Genomic DNA, 7068 nt, shown 5'->3' with positions numbered 1-7068 from the left:
TTTTTTGTTTGTTTTGGTGTTGGTTTATTTTGTAAAGTACATTTAAAATACATCAGGTATGAAAAATTGTTCTTTAAACAGAAAATAAACAAGTTTTGGTGGGATGCCAAAAATCAAAAGGATGGGGGAATGTTGCATTTATTTGTTTCCTGGCTTGAAGTCCTTTCTTGTCAGTGATGCTACAGCAATCCAAAATGTTATCATTTTTCAGTGTTTATTTTTGGCAAGTTTCTGCCCTGGTAATTTGCTTTCATTACAACATTTCAACCAAAAGAGGCTAATTTTCAAATAGCTCTAGCAACATTGGTATGGCTTCCTCCTTTCTCTTGTTAGTGGATACCACAGTAGCGTATAACACTTAAACCAGTAACAGCATCAAATGAAAAATGCTGTGCATTGTTTTTCTTCAAACTACATGCAATCATGGACAATTCCACATGGAATTACAAACAAAGCAGTCTTTAATTAACTACATTTGAAATACAATACACCCTGTTCTCAGGAGCTCTGTTCAGCACAAAAGGAAAGGGGAAAAATAAAAAAAAGCCCAAAACCAGCATCCAGCATCTTCCTGTTACTTTCTGAGCCTGCCTGAAGGAATGGTGTACCTCCTGTTTGTGTGTATACATTGTATTTTCCAGGTCTTGTACTGCATTTTGCTATTCTCAATTTCTCCAGAGGAGCGGCAGCTTGTGGCACCTTTATAAAGGGTGCTATGGCTAAATTTAGCTCCTCAAGCCCTCCCCTTGAGCTGGCTGGGCCTGAGCCACCTCTGAATCAGGAACAGGTGACAGAGGTAGCTCAGACGATACGGTCATGCAAGACACACAAGCTCAGCCATAGCATTGCACCCACATGGCTTTTACATGGAAGCTGGCAAGAGCACAGGCCTCTCAGTTCAATTCTGTGAAGATATCCCCAAAATCAAGGGGCGTGTGTGGCAGAACCCAGCCCTACTTGACCACCGTCCCATCCATGGGTCTCCTGCTCCTGGACCGGCTTTGTAGGTGAGGGCCCTGCTGTTTCCTGTCTGTTTCTCTACTCGTGGTGCTCAGCCTGCTCCCCTGAGTGTCAGAGAAAGCCTGCTGGATAGAGGTATTAATTGGGCATCATTTGTAAAAGTACGGGAAATGTGTTTACTAACTATAGACAACTAGTTATAACAATGGAGAATGTGTCTGTGCATCACTAGAATAAAACATATGCTCAGTTGTAATGCGTAACATGTAAGGTATTGGGCAGGGTGGTGTGCACACGTGTGTGTGTACCTTTTTTTATTGCTTTTTCTTTTGTCTGAAAGCTGTTGTCTAAGGGTCTGAGTAATTGTATGGTAACGATTATTCTGCCCGCTGTGGAAACCACAAAGATGCATTCAGATGAAGAGGCAGAATTTCCTGAAAATAAGTGCATTAATAATCCTGAATTTGTAATCCTTACAATGTGAAAAATGGTAAACACTTAATGGCTTAAGTGCAGGTGACAGAAAATGAATATACACAAAATAGGAGTGGTGCAACTAAAGACAGTGTATCTAGTTAATACTCAAACTGAATCAGCAAAAATGACATAAAAGAAAAGCATTCTGACCTTCTACATTCCAGAATTGTCACACTGCACCTGTGAGAAGATGCTGAACTTATTTTTTTCCCCAGCAAGCAGCAATATTCATTGTTGCGGTAATAATAAAAAGCAGAGTCAATGAGAACACTTTTTTTTCATTTTCATAGATTGAGTCTATTTTTTTGCAAAAGCAAGAAAAACAACATTTTCTGGAGAAGAACTTGTAAAATTATTTGCAAGCATTTCCTCAAAGACAATTTAGGAAAAAAAAAAAAACAATCTGTTTGCAGACTCTGATTGAGTTACTGTTTCCAGGGCAGCATTTTCAAGATTAAAAAGAAAAATGCCACTCAGAGATCCAGTCATGACAGAGATATGATCCCATTATTGTAGCTTGCCTGCCCCACTCAGGGCTCTAAATCACCAGTGTGCAGTTTTCCTGCAGAATGCTAAATGATAATGAGCATTAAGGAAAGAGGTTGCCAATTTGAAGTCAGTTGCCTGCTGTTTCAGGATCAGTTGCTTGAACCTCCTCAGTATCCTTTAAACTGGGCTTAGGGCTTCCTCGAAATCCTTGCACCAAGAAAGTATCCTCCCTTGGACCTGTTAAGCCTCTGGGCTCTAAAATTGCCCCCATACTTCAGATACCTCCTCCATGGTTGGGGGGTACCAGGCAGCCATAGCTCATATGCTCTTCCTAAGACAAGTAGTAGGACACTTCCATGGAAGGATTGAAATAATTAACTTCTACGATGTAATAGGATTATGTTTGTCTCTTTTTTTTTTTTTTTTAGTGTCTTCTGTGATTCTATCAGGCATGTGGTGGAGATACAGCTAACAATCAATTGAGCTTTTAAGCTGGGACTGTAGAGCTCTGAATTCTCACAAGTATATTTACTGCATATTTATAAGATAGCTTTAAAGAAGTGAGTAAACAAAGTCTGTCTCTGTCATGCTTATTATGATGTGCTGATTTTAAAGAAAATGGTCTGAAAGACAACCTGAGGACTGGAAATCATATTGTACAGAAATGAATAGGTCTGTTTAGACAAGTAGATACAAGGTGCATTTGTGATTATTTCCTTCTATTTGGGCCTAGGCAGGTTTTCTTTCCACAAAGAGGCATATATTCTTTTATTCTCTGCTTCATTCAAGCAGTTGTGAACCCAACTTGTCTTTAGTATTGTGTGACAGCCTGCTGAGGAAATGGCCCCAAAATAATGAGGGATGGGATTCAGCGAAATATTGTTCATATTTATACTACCATACAGATCTACACAAAGGCTCTGCAATAACAGCAGCATTCTGCTGATCTACTGAATTTCTTCTATGTAGACCCCACAGAGGCACAATAACAAGAGAAAAATAATAACGAAGCGATTTAAAGATTTGTGACCGTGCTTGGTATGAATGTTTCTTTAAATGAGGCAGACCATGAGAGCATAATGTGTCCATACGGTGCTGCATTTCATCCATTCAGAGAAAAATAATTCATGAAGAGAACATTTCAAATCTATTAAAATATTCCCACTTTCTCTTCCACCAGCTTCAGCTAAGAATAGCAAGAAAGATTAAAGATTTAATGGATGTGGAGATTTAACTTGCTGTCCTTTTCAGGCCCTCCTGAACAGAGTCGAAGGCCACCACTCATGCTGTGCATTAGTGCTGTCTAAATAAGCTTTCTGCTTTTTGCCTGACTTTTGGATAAACAAAGGCTTTTAGTCCCTAAGGCCCAAGTACCCCAAAACTTGAAAACATTAGGTTTTTTCTTGTTTTCCATACCAAAAATATACTCTGATTTATTCCCCTCTTCAGCCTGGGGAATTCAGTTTTTAAAAGCTGCATTTCCAGATTCTCTGGAACTGGGAAAAGCTCTCAGGAATACCCCTGGTCTGAACACAGCTGTCCTTCTATTTCTCACGAAGGTGTGCAATTCAATTGGAATGTGAAATTTTCAAACTTGGGAAAAAAAAAAAAAAAAACAACGCATATTCAGGACTCTGAAACTTTTGATCTGAAGCTTAAAAGCTGAATATCACCCCAGTGGCTTCTGGCTCCACAGGACTCAACAGACTGCTGTCACACAGCCAACCAGAGAGGCCACTTCCACAGAATAGAGAATATAGCATCTCTCTGAGCCCATTTCTCAAGGCAGACTCTGCTGGACTTTCCAACTCATGGCAATTCAATCTGGAACAAATCCCAAAAGCAGAAACCTTCCTGTAATTCACTGAAAATGCATCAAAGAAGAGATGCATCTGTAAAGCATTTCGATTTTACAAATCAGCATTTTTCAACAAAGACATACTTTGTCACAAAATTCCTGGCCAGCTCTCATCAGGAGTGCATCTGGAAACCAAATGTTTTGTCAGATCTATGGGCAAGATGGATTCAGCCAAGGAACGAAAGGTATGTAACACTCTGATCATTGACTAAAGGACCAAAGTACATGACGAATCAGAAGAGGATGGAATTAATCAGCCAAATTCTTTACTTGCAATTAAACTAACTTAACATCACATCTGATGAGACTTTCTACAAAATACAGTGTTAGTCAGAGACAAATACAGTTTTGGGCTAAAGGGGCTGTAGCACAGGGAGCAAGGAGACCTATTCAAGCACAATCACAGTACGTGACTTGCGTACATCCTCTATCGGTCAGAGGTAACAGGGAGAAAATAGGGATTATAATCCCTCCTTTTCCACTACCAGTTCAATGCTTGATTACCAATGTGTGAGGCTATTTATGCTCAATAAATTTTGCTTGCAAAGACAGTTTCAAAACCAAACCAAACAAACAGGACCCTATAGGTCCTAGGGAGTAGCCACAGTTCAACTGGACAGTAAATTTAATTTCTCAAAAAAATAACATTGTTTACATTAAGTCTCTGCATCGACCTCTAGGCATTATTTACAGGAAAGCACAGTGTTAACTGGCAATAGTTCAATTCCTCCTCTAAGCAAGAGGATTTAGAACTACATCTTCTGTTTTTCCAGCCACTAAACAATTGACACTTCTGGCATAAGACTGAAGATGTGGTTTCAAACCCCCTAAAGCAGAACTGAACTGGAACTGAACTGGATTGCTGGCTAGGTGACTGGCTGGCTGACTGCCCTGGTAGATGAGTTACTATACAATGGAGAGGATTTTGGCCCTTACTGCACCCCAGCCCTGAAGTTTCAGCCACCTTCTCAATAAATAAGGCTTCAAAACAACCATCTTCCCCAGCAGCCCCATTGCCTGCCCCACTCCAGCAGCTCCCACAGTCCCTGATTTTGCCCAGTGCTGCCTGGCTCCCTCTGCTTGAGCCCAATACACCACCTAGCAGCTGAGTACAGCAGTTTCTCGATGTGGAGATAAATCCGTCTGTGGAGGTACTTACCTGAGCCACAGGACAAACATTTCCACACAGATGTTTTTTAGTTGCCAGAAACTACTTGCCTAGAATCAATGACCTTGCCATAAAATCACTGGCTAGAGAATACTAGCCTGAAATTCTCCCTATCCTACCAGTGGTTGGAGATTTGGATTACATCAGCCAAACACTAGACACACTAGCTTTGGGGAAGGGAGAGAGAGATAGAAAAGGAACAGAAAAAAACAAACAAACTAACAAACCAACACTAAATTTCAAGATAGAATAGTCCTTGCTTAAAATACATGCTTAAATGTTTTCCCACATGCTATGCCTGATGCACTAGCACTGCTGACATCTGCAAATTTAAAATGGTTTCTTACTAAAAAAAAAAAAAAAGGAATTGTGTAAACATGGCAATTTCTATTTAAACTGAGCATTCAACCAATTACTGATTGCCATGAAGACCTAAGGGAACACACAGAGACAGGAAGTTAGTATGTGTTTTTCTGCTTTTTTTCCCAGACTTCAGAATGACAGTGTCCTTCACTATGTGCTCTGTAACTGAGGAGTCCAGTATCCGATCCGCTACAAATTGTCCACTTTCCAGCCAGCTATTTAGCAATTCTAGTACTCTGGGATCTTCCAGATCCCACTATTCAAAGGTACCAAGCCTCCAGTTCATCACCTCTGGAACAAAGGGAGCATTTGATTGTACTGGCTATAAATAGTTATAATACAAGATGTGTAGTAACTGGTAGCTGCAGAGCCTGTGCCATCTGGAGAGGCAGGGATTTACACAAGTTTTTTAGTGGAAGCAGAATGAAAATTTCACTGCAGGAATAAAGCTGAATCTGTACAGGCACGCAGGATTCAGATGAGCCTTCCAAGAGAAATGCCTTGTATGAATGTTTGTAATTAAGAGACTTAGTGCAGTACAAGCCCTCGCAGATACTGCTGTCACATACTCTGAGCTGGACCCAGTTTGAAGCAGCAAGTACATACTCACCTGCTGGCTGATGGAAATGACTGACTCCAGGGGACGGACAGTAAGATCAATTATTCACATCTCCTGTGTTGCTGCTACCCACACAGCTACTTGGCAGACTTGGAAAACCAAGAAGGTTTGGGCTTGATTTTAACACGTTCGTATGGATGACCTTTTTCTGTCACTGGGTTGAAAAACTTGAAAAAGAAAAATCACTGTTCCATTTTCAAAAACAGACTTAAAAGTAATGTTTAAATTCTGTCAACATACCTTCTCCTGATGGCCTGTATCTATTTATTACCCCTCCTTTCACGAACATTGCACATCCTTTAACCCATACAAATGTCCCCTGGGCAACAACAGTTTGGGGAATCAATATATTAACTGTTTGTTAATTCTGCTTGATTCCTTATATGTTTTTACGATCAAGCTACAGACCCTTTTCTGACTGCAAGGGAGCTGGTTACTTTCCTGTTGATTTTACTTCTACCTTAGCCAAACATTAGGCATTGACAGTGCGTTGAAAATGAAAGATGGATGGAGACTCATCTCTTCTGTTCCTGTTAACTATGCATCTATCCCTGTTATTCCTATTCCGATTAACACCTGACATCTAGCCACCTCCTAGAGGAGTGCAGTTCTCCAGGGGACTGATAAAGGAAGGGAAATTATAAAAGGGATAAGGCTTTCTCAAGCAGGTCTCTAACAGAAAGAACAGGCAAAAAAAAAAGGTGTCAAGATGCCAAAAATGATCAGACTGTACTTAAAATAATATTTCCTGGCAGAAAGGAAACAAGAATAAGGAAGGGGATGAGGGAGAGTGGAGGACACAGCACAGGCATCTGCCAGCCACTGCTCTCACCACAGCCTCCCCAGGGAGAGTGGGAGAAGCCACAAGGCATGATCGTGCACATCATCAGCACTGCAGAGAGAAGGAAAACTCTGTAAAGTAGTGTCAAGTGGAGATGCAACCCCTCCCTGGAAAGTCTATGCCTGAAACATAGCATGCAGGTCTTGCTCAGTTTGGCACAGAGCAGGGAGCCTCTTGTGCTATCTTCAAAGGGTGGCTGCATTGAGAAACAGCTGAGAGAGAAAGTGGCTGCTTGCTTCCCCTGTCATGGGTCACCAAAGAAGGCCAAACTGTGAACAAGCCAGATCATAACG

The 7068-nt window shown here is 40.9% G+C and overlaps 1 long non-coding RNA gene across 2 annotated transcripts; it reads left to right on the top strand.

Annotated features, from left to right (window-relative positions):
* The first annotated feature begins 817 nt into the window (after positions 1 to 817).
* Positions 818 to 6230, top strand: LOC309449534. Of its 2 annotated transcripts, none has more exons than XR_014185963.1 (3): positions 818 to 1007; positions 2355 to 3969; positions 5442 to 6230. It is a non-coding gene; the product is annotated as an uncharacterized lncRNA (long non-coding RNA). The 2 variants fall into 2 exon arrangements; XR_014185964.1 differs by lacking the exon at positions 5442 to 6230 and having other exon boundaries at positions 2355 to 2486; positions 3623 to 4199.
* Positions 6231 to 7068: the final 838 nt, after the last annotated feature.

Source organism: Streptopelia decaocto (assembly GCF_964273445.1).
Source record: "Streptopelia decaocto genome assembly, chromosome: 1".
NCBI lineage: Eukaryota > Metazoa > Chordata > Aves > Columbiformes > Columbidae > Streptopelia > Streptopelia decaocto.
Note: the sequence above shows the minus strand (reverse complement) of the source record. Positions and strands in the feature narration are given on the sequence as shown.